Below are 14,384 nucleotides of genomic sequence, written 5' to 3' on the forward strand. Positions count from 1 at the left end.
ACAACAAATGAAAACTTTTCTGTGAAATGACTGATTCTCAACATACTTGCTCAGTTAGTTCTAAATCATTTGGTGTTCCAGAGGAGTCTGCAGAATCTGAGTTTCAAAGGTCTCAGACCTTCTTACAACTTGTCTGTTAGGAGGTAAGAGAGTGAGGAGTGAAGGTAGTCACCTGCAGGTACAAGAACTGCCATTAGGCAAGTTTATATGGTCAATACCAGGACTTTGGTCCCACACCAAAACAAGCAGGTCAGGAAACCATGAGTTGATACTGAGCCCTTCTGCTGGCAGTGGGGCTGGTTCTCTCCATGCCCCAATGTCATTTTTCATGAATGTATATCCTTGAGTCCATAGTCTCCCTCTTATCCATCTGCCTCCACAAAATTACCTGTAATGTTTTGAAGTTCAAAGGATATCTAAGTAGAGAGTTTTTTTCCCCATTTGTTCTGCTTGTTCCTTAGTAAGGCCTTTCAAGTTAATAATTTGTGTTTTTCCTGTCTGGGAAATTCTCTTCTATTTTTTATTTGATATTTTCTTTCTATTGATTTTCTTTTATTTTTCTAGGTTACTGTCTTAGTTTCCTTGAGCTGCTATATAGAATGACCACAAATTGGGTAGTTTATATAAAGAAAAATTTACTTCTTATAGTTCTGTAGACTGGGAAATCCAAGATATGGTGGTAGTATGGTTGGGTTCTAGTGATAGGCTTCTCCCCACTTCATAGGCAATGTTTCTCCCTGTGTCCTTACATGGTGAAAGAGGAAAGCTCATTCTCTGTAGTATCTTTTTTGAGGACACTAATCCCATTCACGAGAGTTCTTCCTTCATGTCCTAATACATCACCTTGAAGGTTAAGTTTCAACATACAAATTTTGGGAAACAAAAACATTCAGTCGTTAGCAATCACCTGTAATTCCCTAGAATCATCTAGGTCTGATCTTTTCTCATAGGTATTTTGGCTCTAAATTCTGGGAAATATTTTCAAAAGAGGCCTTCATCTTTTCTTTTAATCAGTCATGTAAACAATTTCCAATGCTATTTATTTCTTGGTTATGTCACTTTTCATTGTAACATATTTCATGAAAGCAATAACATCTCAAATATCTCAGAGTGCATTAATCGTTTATGATCAGTCTTTATTTGGCCATTCTTATGTGTTTGTACTTTTATCTCATTTTTTAATATATATAAGATTTTTTTAAAAATTCTAGAATAACTTTAAATTTACAGAGTTATTACAAAGATTAAGAATTTCCATATACCCCACAACCTGTCCCTATTATTGACATAACAATGTAGTACATTTATTGCAATTAATGAATATATATATGTGTGTGTATATATGTATATATGCACATAGTGATATGTTGTTATTAGCTATGGTCTATATATTAGATATTCCTACATCCTCAATATTTTCCTCATGCCCTTTTTCTCTTCTAAAATCCCATCCAGGAATGCTTGTTTTCCCATCCAGGATACCAAATTCCATTTAGTACTCATGTCCTCTTATGCTCTATCTATATCTGCTTCCTGGGACTGCTGTATAACGAATTACCACAAACTAGTGGCTTAAAAATAACAGAAATTTATTCTACCACCATTCTGGAGGCTAGAAGTATGAAATCAAGGTGTTGGCAGGGCTCTAGGCGCGAATCTGTTGGATGTCTTCCTCTTGGCTTTCATCATTGCAGGCAATCCTTGGCATTCCTTAGCTAGTAGATATAACACTCCAGGTTCTGCCTCCATTGTAACATGGCCTTTTCCTTGTATGTCTTTTTTCTCTTATGAGGACACCATTCATATTGGAGTTTTATCTATACAGTAAATTAGAGGCTTAGATTATTTCTTTCATAACATTCTTTGCTTTCAACATATGACTTTAATGTTAAATTTCCCTGTAAGTACTGTGTTCTGTGTTCTTAGTTCTAATTACTAAGTTCTGTTTTTATTCCTTTCAGAATACTTTTGAATTTCACTTGAGACTTTTCTTTGGCTCATGTGTTATTTAGAAACCTGTTGTTGAATCTCCAAATATTTGGGCATTTTCTATCTGTATATTATTGATTTCTAGTTTAATTCTGTTGTGGTCTGAGAACATACTTTATTTGATATCTATTCTTCTAAATTTGTTAAAGTATATTATGTCCCAGAATGTGGTCTGACTTTCTGAACATTCCATGTGAGCTTAAGAAGAATTTGTTTTCTATTGTTGGATATAGTATTCTATAGATATCAATTAGGTACAGCAGATTAATAATGTTGTTCATGTTGAGTATATTCTACTAATTTGTCAATTACTGAAAGAGGACCATTGAAGTTCCAACTGTGTTTTATGTTTTTACTTCACCTATTTTGACATTCCTCCTAGGTGTATACACATTTAGAATTATTATAACTTCTTGGAGAATTGATTCTTTCATCATTATGTAATATCAGTATCCCTGATAATCTTCCTGATCTGGAGTTGGCCTTGTCTAACATTATACAGCTTTTTGGTTAATGATAGCATCATACATCTTTCTCCCCCATTTACTTTTCACCTTTATGAGTGCTAACATTTAAAGTAGATTTGTACACAACATATAATTGGGCCTCTTTTGCTTTGTTTTCCCACTCTGACAATCTCTATCTTTTAATTGGCAAATTTAAATGATTTATATTTAAAATGATTATTGACGGGGCACCTGGGTGGCTCAGTCAGTTAAGTGTTTGCCTTCGGCTCAGGTCATGATCCCAGGGTCCTGGGATCGAGCCCTGCATCAGGTTCCCTGCTCTGTGGGGAGCCTGCTTCTCCCTCTCCTTCTGCCTGCCACTCCTCCTGATTGCACTCTCTCTCTGTCTCTCTGTCAAATAAATAAATAAAAATCTTTAAAAAATAAAAAAGATTATTGACATAATTGAATTAGTATCTATAATGTTTCTATCAGTTAATTTGTCATTTTTTTGTTTTCCTTATTTTATATCTTTTCTGCTGTTGAGTATTTTATTTGGTTCCATTGTATCTCCTCCCTTAATATATCAATTATACTTATTTTTAAAAATGTTCTTAATGATTATCCTTTGCAATACACTTTTTAAATTAATCTAGTTTATCTTTAAAGATATATTTATTTATTTTAGAGAGAGAGAGCACGAGTGAGGGGAGGGGCAGAGGGAGAGGGAGAGAGAGAATCTCAGACAGACTCCCTGCTGAGCATGGAGCCAGGACCTGAAATCATGACCTGAGCCAAAATCAAGAGTCAGACGCTTAACCAACTGAGCAACCCAGGCATACCTCTACCTTATCTTTAAATAACACTATATCACTTTACAAGTAGTATAGTTACCTTATAGAGATAGTTCTCAATTTTTCCTACCCATTTCTTCAGTCATTACTTTCATTCATTTCACTTATTCATATGTTATAATCACCCAGCACATTGATACTATTAACTCAAACAAGCAGTTATATATAGGTTAATTAAAAATAAAAAAATTTAGAAAGTTATTTTATTTTCATTTATTCTCTCTCCTACACTCTTTCTTTCTTTATGTAGATATAAGTTTTTAATCTATATCATTTTCCTTTTGCTTGAAAAAAGTCTTTTAACAGTTCTCATAGGAAGATGTAAGATGGAAGTAAGCTTTCTACATGTGAGTTTTTTACAATAGAAGTGAGTACATTAATTTGTAAGCAGATAGTTTCCAGAATCTCTTTTTTTCTCTAAGAACTTGTTTCTTTAATTTATCTTAGTGTTTCTCTTTCTTGGCATATGTTTTCCCTATATGGTCTTTAATATTTATATATCTGTTTTAATTTAAGAAGGAATGTTGTGTTGGTTACTTTATACATTGGTATTTATTTTCTGTGCTATTGCAATATAAGTTTGTTTCACCAAAAAGTTTCCTTCACAAATTAGAATACTTTACTGGGACTCCATGGAAAGGCATGATGGCTCATGAGCTTTCATTAAATGAGAAGGCTGGTCTTACACTGATTCCCCTCAAGTGCTAGAATGAAAAAGATAATTATTCTAGAGGTGCCAATACCATACCAACAGTATTATTTTTTGAAGATAGTTAATTTTATTTATTTAAAGAAAAGTCTTTTGGTATTTGCCTAGATGATAAATGACACTGTAATAAAGTTCTGTTGACAGAGTTTCAGTTAATGAAACTATTTTCATAACCTCCTCTCACTTCATACTCATATATCCAGTCCAAGTCTCTCTGGGGTTTCCTCTTCTCCAATTCTTTCTTCTTCTGCTAGTATTCTGTACTTAAAAATATTCTGGTTTGAATAATCTGCTAACAAGGTTCTCTTTTCTAACTTTTGGGAATGTGCTTATCTTTCCATCTGATCTTGTACCTCTGCTTTAAACATCCCCAAATCTCCCACTCCCATTTCTACCCCACCTCATTTGCTTTGCTTTTAGGGATTTGCCCACATTTTTATTTCTTTCCTATCATATTTGAAGGAAATCAAATTGAATAGATACAAAAGAATTTCACACTTTATATCTGAATATTCTTGTAATTCTTGACAGGAATTTAAGTGACATTCTTTGGCCATTCTATATCTTTTAATGCAGTCATGTTGTATAGTCACAACAGAAATTACCAAGGCACATGGCTGGATTTGGGGGGAAAAATGACATTTGCTAGGACATTGACTCTATGATATATAAGGGTTTCATGTCTTCAAAAACATTAGCTTTGAATTATATATTCTATCGCCTATTAAATTATTATTGTTGGTACACATTTACTTTCCTCTACTTGTAGCTGCAAACTGAATAATATATGATAGACTTGCATGCAGACATATATTACCTTTCCTCCTAGATTGCAAGTTCTTGGGGCATTGGATCACATACTCTTCATATTTGCAAACCACATAAGTAAAGGTTTTAATATTAAAAAAAAATTCTAATGCAGATAACATTTCCAGTGGTGGTGAGCAAAACTGAAGAACTGGAAATAGCCCCTTTAAATCTCCACTCATGTGATTAATATTAAGTTCTTAATAAAAGATCTTCTGAACAAAGATTACTGTGTGTAGTATACAAAGAAATGTTATTCTACTTCACAAATGTCTTACCCTCTTGCTGTCAGATTTTAAGCACCACTGATGCCCTTTCTCCCAAAACCCCTGCCCTCCTGTGCTACCATCACTAATGCCAAGGGAAAGATGGTCACATTGCCTGTGTTGCCTTTATAGAGACCAATGTACTTGGTGGTGGATGTGATATTCATGACTCTTGTTGGAATAATAAATAATGAATGGGTCAACCAAGAAATCAAAGAGGAAATACAAAAATAAATGGCGATAAATGAACATGAAAACAAAATGATCCAAAATCTTTGGGATGCAGCAAAAGTTGTTCTAAGAGGGACATTTATAGCCATTCAAGGCTAGCTCAAGAAGCAAGAAAAAAATTCAAATAAACAACTTAACCTTACACCTAAGGGAGCTAGAAAAAGAAGAACAAACAAAATCCCAAACCAATAGAAAAGGGAAATAATAAAGATCAGAGCAGAAATAAAAGAAATGGAAATTAAAAAAAAAAGAAAGAAAGAAAACAAATCATTGAAAACAGGACCTGTTTTTTTGAAAAGATCAACAAAATTGATAAACTGTTAGGCTTATAAAAAAATGATAGAGAGAGAATGAGAGAGAGACAGGGAGAGCAAGGGGAAGAGAGAGAGAGAGAAAGGACTCAAAATCATAAATGAAAGAGGAGATATAACAACCAACACCTCAGAAATACAAAGGATTATAAAAGAAGGTTATGAAAAATTACATGCCAACCCCCACGTTTATTGCAGCATTATTTACAATAGTCAAATTATGGAAGCAGCCCAAGTGTCCATTGTTAGATGAATGGATAAAGAAGAGGCCACACACACACACACACACACACACCACTACCACCACCCCACCACCACCACAGAATATTAGTCACCCGTAAAAAAGAACAAAATCCTGCCAAAGGCATGGTTGGATCTAGGGAGTATGACACTAAGTGAAATAAGTCAGTCAGAGAAATACCAATACTGTATGATTTCACTCATATGTGGAATTTAGAAACAAAACAAATGATCACAGAAAAGAAGAGACAAAAAAGCCAGACTTAAATATAGGGAACAAACTAGTGGTTATCAGAGGGGAGATGGGTGGGGGGGATGGGTGAAATAGGTGAAGGTGTTAAAAATAAACTCAGGATGAGCACTGAGTATTGTATAGGATTGTTGAATCACTATATTGTATACTTGAAACTAATATACGGTAATTATACTGGAACTTAAAAAACAAATTTTTTAAAAAGTTTCATATTCTATACTCAGTCAAAACAGTGACTAAATCAGAAATAATTTTTAAATCATTTCATCCACATGCCAGCCTCCTAAGAAAAGCTTAATTACACACATACATGCCTATACATGCACACAGACCTCCTTTCTTTTTGTTTTTCTGTGTTTGTCCAGAATTATTGAGTTATAGGGTGTGTATTTAATTTCACTAAGTACTTCCTGACCAACCAGTACTTAATACAAACCAAAAAATTTATTGATTGAATTATTTTATTCTATCAATAGTTCTATCATTGATAGCTTTGTATAATTTGAGCCTATTTTGCTAGATGTGTATGTTCATGATATTTTTGATTTATTACTTACACCAGTATTAATTTCTATATTTATTCCTTATGAGGTTTTCATCTCACAATTTTATTTCTTCTCTTAAAACTACTGCATTATTCTCTGTATTGTTGTTAATATTTGTTTTGTATTTTTGTATGAGTGTTTTTGTTCAGTTATTTAAATGTATCTGTCTCTTAGATATTATGCTGTTGAATCTTTAAAAAACTCTAATTTGAGAATCTTTTTTTTATTCATTTATTGTAGTTACTGTTATATTTCTACTATGTTTACATTTAATATGAGACAAAGACAGAAGAAAATTGTACCATAATGCTAAGGGACTAAGGCATTGGTGGAAAACCTAAAAAACATACATGTTTTTGCATGTGTACAAAGGCTTTTTTTACTTCTTTAGGTGTCTTTTTTTCTTTGCTCTTTTTTTCTATTGTGGCTTCCATATCTTGGAACTCACTGCCTGTATAATCAAAATTATTGTAAAAGCATTGGCCCACCTTTAGCATGAAGTTGGTACCAGTGTGGGCCTCTAGTTTTAATGAAAGGAGACTCCAGATTATATATTTCCTAGCCCAGTTCTCCAGAAAGAAGCCATTCAAGGGTTAAGGCCAAATAGCTGAAGTCTTTAGTGGTCTCTCAAAAACATACTGTTCTCAGGAATATGTGATAAAGGGATTTTTTCTGGTGTTATACAACAAATTACTACAAAGTATGCAGCTTAAAACAACCTGCATTTATTATCTCACAGTCTCCATGAGTAATAAGTCTGGACACAGCTAAGCTGAGTCCTCCACTCAGGGTTTCCCAAGGCTGCATTCAAGGTTTTGATTGGGTTGCTTTCTCATCTGGAGTCCTGACTCAGGAGACCTCAGTCCAAGCCCATTCAGGTTGTCAGGCAGAATCTTTTATTTGCAGATATTTGACTGGGGAATCCAACATTTTTTCTGGCTAGAGAGCATGCTCAGGTCCTAGAGGCTACCCCCAGATCTTAGAGGCTTCTGTTAGTTCCTTGTAATGAGGCCTTTCTTAACACAGTACATATTTCAGCAATCCAGCAAGGAGAATCTCTTTTTCAGTCAGCTTAGTCAGAGTCTTATATAGTATAACAAACAATCACTTGTAATCAAACAAGTGACATCTGAATGTCATGAAGATGACACTCCATCACCTTTGCTATATTCATGGTTAGAAGCAAGTTATAGGTCCCACCCACATTCAGTGGGAGGAATTATGGAGGGTGGGAACATGGAATTATCAAAGGGTCTGTCCACCACAACCTGGTGGAATTCTAGTTATCAATCTTGTATCCTGACCATTTGTGTCTTTTCATGAGAAGTATAACATTTGTTGCATATCATCAGTTTGCAGCCCAGTGTATGCATAAAACATTATAATTCTATGGAAATGAAATCTCCAAGAGAAAGATGAGTAATTTTTGACAAAATCACACCAAGAGTTTTCAAAAATTTTCAAAAATTTCAGGTTTCAAAATTAGGGCAAGGTCATGTGGTTACAGTCAGCTATAAGCAGGGACTTCACACTGAGTACGGATCTATACATCTAGTACACTTGTTTTCAAGGAGGAACCCTGTTGGCAGGGAATTGAACTAATTTTAATGACTAAGGCAGTCTCAGAGGATGCACAGTTTACATGTGGAAGGATTTGAATTGATGAGTGATGTATTGTTTACTAGTCAGATATCTTTGATTTTATATTCTTTTACATAGTGAGAGATAAGGAACTGGAAGGGCACCAAGCCTTCAGTACACTCATATAGATGTAGGATTCAAAATATGAGTTTAAACATAATTTATTTGAGAAAGGTTGACATTTAATAAATAAACATAAAATAAGTGTCAAAAATAATATGATTATCCCTTACACTGAGATGAAGGAAAAACATTAGAATTATCACAAGTCTAAACATCAGGAAAGAAGTTTGAAGACCTGTTTTTGGAACACTTTGACTCAAAGAATTAGATTTGTCAGGAGGCAAAAGGAAAACCACAGTTAGCAGGTTTTAAAAAAAAAAAAGAAAGAAAAGAAAAGTCTTCAGAATTTGGTATGTGAACAAAAAGTAAAGTTCACACTTTGAAAAAAGAACATCAGAAACTCAGGAAGATATATGGGATCAACTTAAAAACAAATTTTGATCTCGTGGTCAAGACAAAAATCTGGGATAGAAAGGGAAAAGACGATCCAACAAGTTCTTTGAACCTACATGTGGTAGAAGAAGAAAGGGACCAAGTTAAGAAAGAGGTAAAATTTTTAAAACACAGATAAACTTTCATAGAGAAGGTAGATATACACCATGCAGAAATGAATTGTAACAAAGTTTCTGCTTCTCTATGAAATAATGTGGGCATAGGAGTGTTTATAGTACTTTCAGTATGAGAAAGTTTTATCAAGGCTTTGGATATTCATGTTCACAATTGTGTATCAGAGCCCATGCTAAGCATACTTTTCCTTACAGCTTTAGGGTACACACAATTGCATCCTCAATTCAGTATTTTGTTGCTGTGAATTCCAGCTAGGAAAAGTTGGGAACTAAAAGTGTTAAAAGTCTTCTGATAGATGATATTTAAAGGCTGAAAGAATTAAGAACCAAAGACAGAATTGCAAAAGTAGTAGCTAATGAAAAAAAAATCAGATTTTTGCTAAAAATTAAAAAAAAAGATAACTGTTTGAAATAAGCTGGGGATGACTACTATGGGAAATGCAAGGCTTTAGACTTTGGAGAGTAGATTGTGGAAAATGTGAGTCCTCTGCCAAGCGAGGCGGGGGTAGAACGTGAGGGTATGAGATAAAGAAAAGCTCTGGGGAGATAGTTTAATTCAATCTTAAGTAAAAGAAATGTAAAGATGAAAATGTAAAAATGTAAAATGTAAATGTAAACGTAAAAAAAAAAACGGAAAGGGGGGACCCCTGGGTGGCTCAGTCAGTTAAGCATCTGACTTGATTTTGGTTCAAGTCAGGATCTCAGGGTCGTGAGATCGAGCCCTGATTAGGGCTCATGCTGGGTCTGGAGCCTGCTTAAGATTCTCTCTCTCTCTGGGACGCCTGGGTGGCTCAGTCGTTAAGCGTCTGCCTTCGGCTTAGGTCATGATCCCAGGGTCCTGGGATGGAGCCCCACATTGGGCTCCCTGCTCAGTGGGGAGCCTGCTTCTCCCTCTCCCACTCCCCCTGCTTGTGTTCCCTCTCTCGCTGTGTCTCTCCCTGTAAAATAAATAAATAAAATCTTAAAAAAAAAGATTCTCTCTCTCTTTCTCTCTCTCTCTCTCTTCCTCCTTCTCTTAAAAAATTGGAAATGGAAATTAAGCAGTTTTCATATTTAGGGTAATGCTTACAGAAAATGTTGGGAACTGACCTCATCATCACAAACTTCTACATTCTGTCATGGAAAGGCAATCTATATCAGTGGTAAACTTCTCCCTTAGATATGGGAAACATAGTGTCATATTTGATGAAACATGACTCCAAATTGGGCATTTAAGTTAAAAGACAATTGGGTACAGAAGAGAAACTAAACCTATTAAGACCTCTTTCTTTTCCTCATCTGCTCTGCCTTCCCTTCCCCTTCCTCTACATTTCCTTCTCCTTCTCTTCTTCTTTCCCCTCCTTCCTCTCTTCTTTTTGTTCTTCATTGTAGATCCCATTTTCCCAAAAAACATTCAAGGTATGTCATTAGCAGACACAATACAGGTCTGATGGCAACATGCACTAAATTCTAATTCATATATTTTGCTCAGGAAAGGATATTTTGCATATATTGAAAACAACTGAAATTGTTTTGACTTGCTCTTGGATTTTCCAATATAATATTTTTTACTAAGTTCAATAAATAAATTTCAGGTTTTATTTCTTAGAATCCATGATGGGACTTTAATACAAGCATGAGTATTATTAATAGCATAGGAACATTGATTTTGAACCCCTTAAGTAGGAGGTGTGGTTAAATGGTTAATGTAATATAAGTCAGTGGTGGTTTTTTTAATAGTATCGTAGGAACTATGAAAAGTGTCATATCGTATTATTAGTATTTAATTGTATATTTTAATATGAGTAATTTTTATAGGAAGAGACTAACATTATGGCCCTTGTGGGAAAAGATTTGCTAGAAGTAGAAAAATGAAATAAAAAAAATGACATTAGGCCTAACTGACAATTTGAACATGGTCATGTTTGAGGTGTTAATCCATTGTCCTGAGTATTTTGGGGTTTAGCTGAGGGAGCTGATTTTTATATCCTTGATGAGCAGTTAATGGCCCATGACTGAAGGTGGCACTTTATTCTAATACTGTATGGGATTTTTCCTTATTGTTCCACTCAGTTTTGAGTGTTTTAATTGAGTTCTCTACTTCTCATTAGGGAACCTTCAAACAAAAACAACAGATTTGAAAAAAAAATTAAAAACTGTACTGAATCAACGATTTCCCTTAATCCCTACTAGATCTTATCATTGTGTATTCCCCTTAATTTCAGAGGTTGATTACCTCCCAGTTAATTTTTAAATAGAATAAGAACATCCCTCACTGTTTTGACAAATTTTATTTTAAAAACTCTACTCTTATGCATAATAAACTGTAGGAAAAAAATCTGTGTTCCTGGTCTATGCCAATGTAATAAATTAAAATATGATCACATAGGAATTTTCTTCTCAACCCTTGAAAATAAAACTTGTACAAATATAATTTAGTCCATTGCATATTGTATATCCAATTCTTTTTTTTAAACAGGTTTTCTCAATATTTACACTATTGACATTTAGGATTGGATATTTCTTTGTTGTAGAGGGGTGCCCTGTGGATTGTAGAATGCTTAGCAGCATTCCTAGCTTCTGCCCTTGATGAAAATAGCACTTCTTCCAGTTATGACAACTAAAAATGTCTGCAGAGACTGCAAATATTCCCTGAGGGACAGTATCACCCTCATTCCTGTTAAGAATCTCTGCTTTAAATTGACCATGTAAATACCAGTTCTAAACACATTTGAAATAATAGTGGAGGTGAGAGTTTCATAAGAAAAATTTCATTAAAGAAATAGTTATTTGGTTTAGGATTAAAATGATTGGAATCTATGTATTTAAATTACTTTTGTAAATCCTTTTGAAATAATGAATAAAAAATTTAGAAAAATCCATCTCAGCTCTGGGAAACAAGGAGTATAATTGTCCATTAGTTAAAATCTTTTACAATTATTATTATTTTTTTTATTTTAGTACAGATTACACTGAGCTCTTCTCTATTTAGAAGGTAGATTAAACACATTTTTTTGACTTACTGTATATGATATCTCTCTGAGTTGAACGTGAAAGTGATACTCAATAGAATTTCACCAACATCAGATAACATAAAGGCAGGAAATGGAAGATATCATGGGCCAGTGGGGGGCCATAAGAAGACAAATACTGACATTATGAGGGGTTTCAAGGTATGCAAAAAGCCAGCACTTCAGTAATTTACTCTTAGTTTATATTTGATGTAAAAAGCAAGCAAAGTAAGAGAACTTTATCATATGGCAACTAAATTTGAGCAGTGTGCTAAATAGGGAGATAATTTGCCTCATCTCTCTCTCTCTCTCACACGCGCACACACACACACACACACACCCGAACCTACACAATAATGAAATTACCTGAGTGTTGGTGGATCTTCTACCACTCTCCCAAGAACAAGTTGAATTCTTTCCTTGTAATTTTTTTTGGAATTAGTCACATTAATTCTATATTTTCCCCTCTTTATATGGGATTGATATCTTTAAATACAGACTGAAAACTATTACACAGGATTTATATTAGTTCCTGAAAATGCATAAACTTAGATCCTCATGGAAGGAAATTCAAAAAGAGAAAAATCACCAAAGAAAACTAAATCTAATTCAAAGTCATTCAAAATAATCTGAGGGATTGGAGAAAATATTCCCTTATGAAACTGACTTACTGTGAGAAAGAAGTCCAAAAGACTGGATAATAATTTTTAAAACTTCTAATTTGAATTTACTAATGAAATTTGAGATGACATGTCCTCTCTGAAATGGAATAATCTGAGATCAGAAAAGATTGTGTTTTCAGCTAACAGCATGACTTCAGTATCAGAAGGCATAATAATGAAAACAGCACATTGTGTCCTACAGAAATCCACATCAGTGAATTGTAGCATATTATAGGATAGTCTGGGCTAGTGTTTCTCATTTATCTCCATTCTCATATGCCTCCCTTTCAGAGCAAAGCCATCTCATAGGTAAGCAAGTGTGTGTTGATAGACTACAGCCCATCTTTTTCTCTTTGGTTACTTAAGTTCTTAGGAATTGATACTAAGAGTTTACTTTCAGGATACAAGTTTTCACAAACTGTTTGCATTTTACTGCATTTATATTGAGCACCTACTGTATTCAGACATTTTGCTAGGAGATGAGAATAATCAACACAGCTTATAAAGTCTTTGTTCTTGTGGGCTTACATCTCATTGGAAGAAACAAAGTAAAAAATAAATAAATGTAGATTGTTTATACCAATGTGGAAAGCTGAGTAACTTCCTCCCTGCTTCCCAAAAGATGTCTGTGTGCTAATCCCTGGAACCTGTGACTATGATACCATAAACTGTAAAAGGCAAGTTTCATTTATGACTAAAGTAAGGATTTTGAGATGGTGACAGTATCCTATATTATAGAGATGTGTTCAATATAATCACTGGATCTTTATAAGAGGGAAGCAGAGAGGTCACAGAGGTAGAAGGAAGTAATTCAAGAGAGAGAACATATTACATTACTGGTGATGGAGGAAGAGGTCATGAGACAAGGAGTACAGTTAGCCTCAATTAGCTAGGCGGGAAATGTAAGGCATGGATTCTCCCTTAGAGTCTCCAGAAGGGATGCAGGCCTGCTAACACCTTGATTTTAGTCCAATAATATTTATTTCAGACTTCTGACCTCTGGAACTATAAGGTAAATTTATGCTGTTCTAAGCCACTAAGTGATTTGTTATAATGATAATAGGAAACTAATCAGGTTTAAATGCTGTTAAGAAAAATTAAACATAGTAAAGAGTAGAGAGTGGCAGCTATTTTAAATGGACACATAAAAAGAACTTCCTGATAAGGTATTGTTTGTACACAGGCATGAATGAAGTGAGGAAATAAAACAAGTAAATAGCCAGAACTGTGTTCCAGGCCAAGGAGGTATAAAGTCTCTGAGGCCAGAACATGGGTGGTTGTAGTCTAAAAATAGCAAATTGCCAGTGTCACGATAGTGAGGTGAACATCAGGGAATCTAGGAGATACAGTAGAGAAGGTGGGAGATCCAAATTGTTCAGATAACTCATGGGCCATAACAAACTCTTGGCTTTATTTTATGTCTGATAAGAAAATACTGGGATGCTTTGAGAAGAACAATGACACGTTATAAAAAGATTACCTCAGTTTCTCTGTAAAGAAGAAACTATTCAGTCCAAGAAGCCTGGCGCAATTGTCTAGACAGGAAGTATAGAAACATCGTTCCTACCCATATAAAAGCACTTTTATTTATGCATTTGAACATACCTTAATTTAACAAAGTAGGCTTAAACCTGACATTAATAAAGACAATATTTAATTTAGTAAATAGAGTGAAAAGTAAAAATTCTGTTTTGCTTATTTCTGTAGTGTTTGAAATATATCTTCCACATAGAGTGGGAAGTTCATCAAATTATTAACTTTAATAAAAGAGTTGGTACATAAACAAAAACAAGAGAACATATCTAATATAA

This window comes from Callorhinus ursinus, unplaced genomic scaffold (assembly GCF_003265705.2).
Source record: "Callorhinus ursinus isolate GAN/ISIS: 27379988/994484 unplaced genomic scaffold, GSC_fseal_2.0 scaffold10, whole genome shotgun sequence".
Lineage (NCBI taxonomy): Eukaryota > Metazoa > Chordata > Mammalia > Carnivora > Otariidae > Callorhinus > Callorhinus ursinus.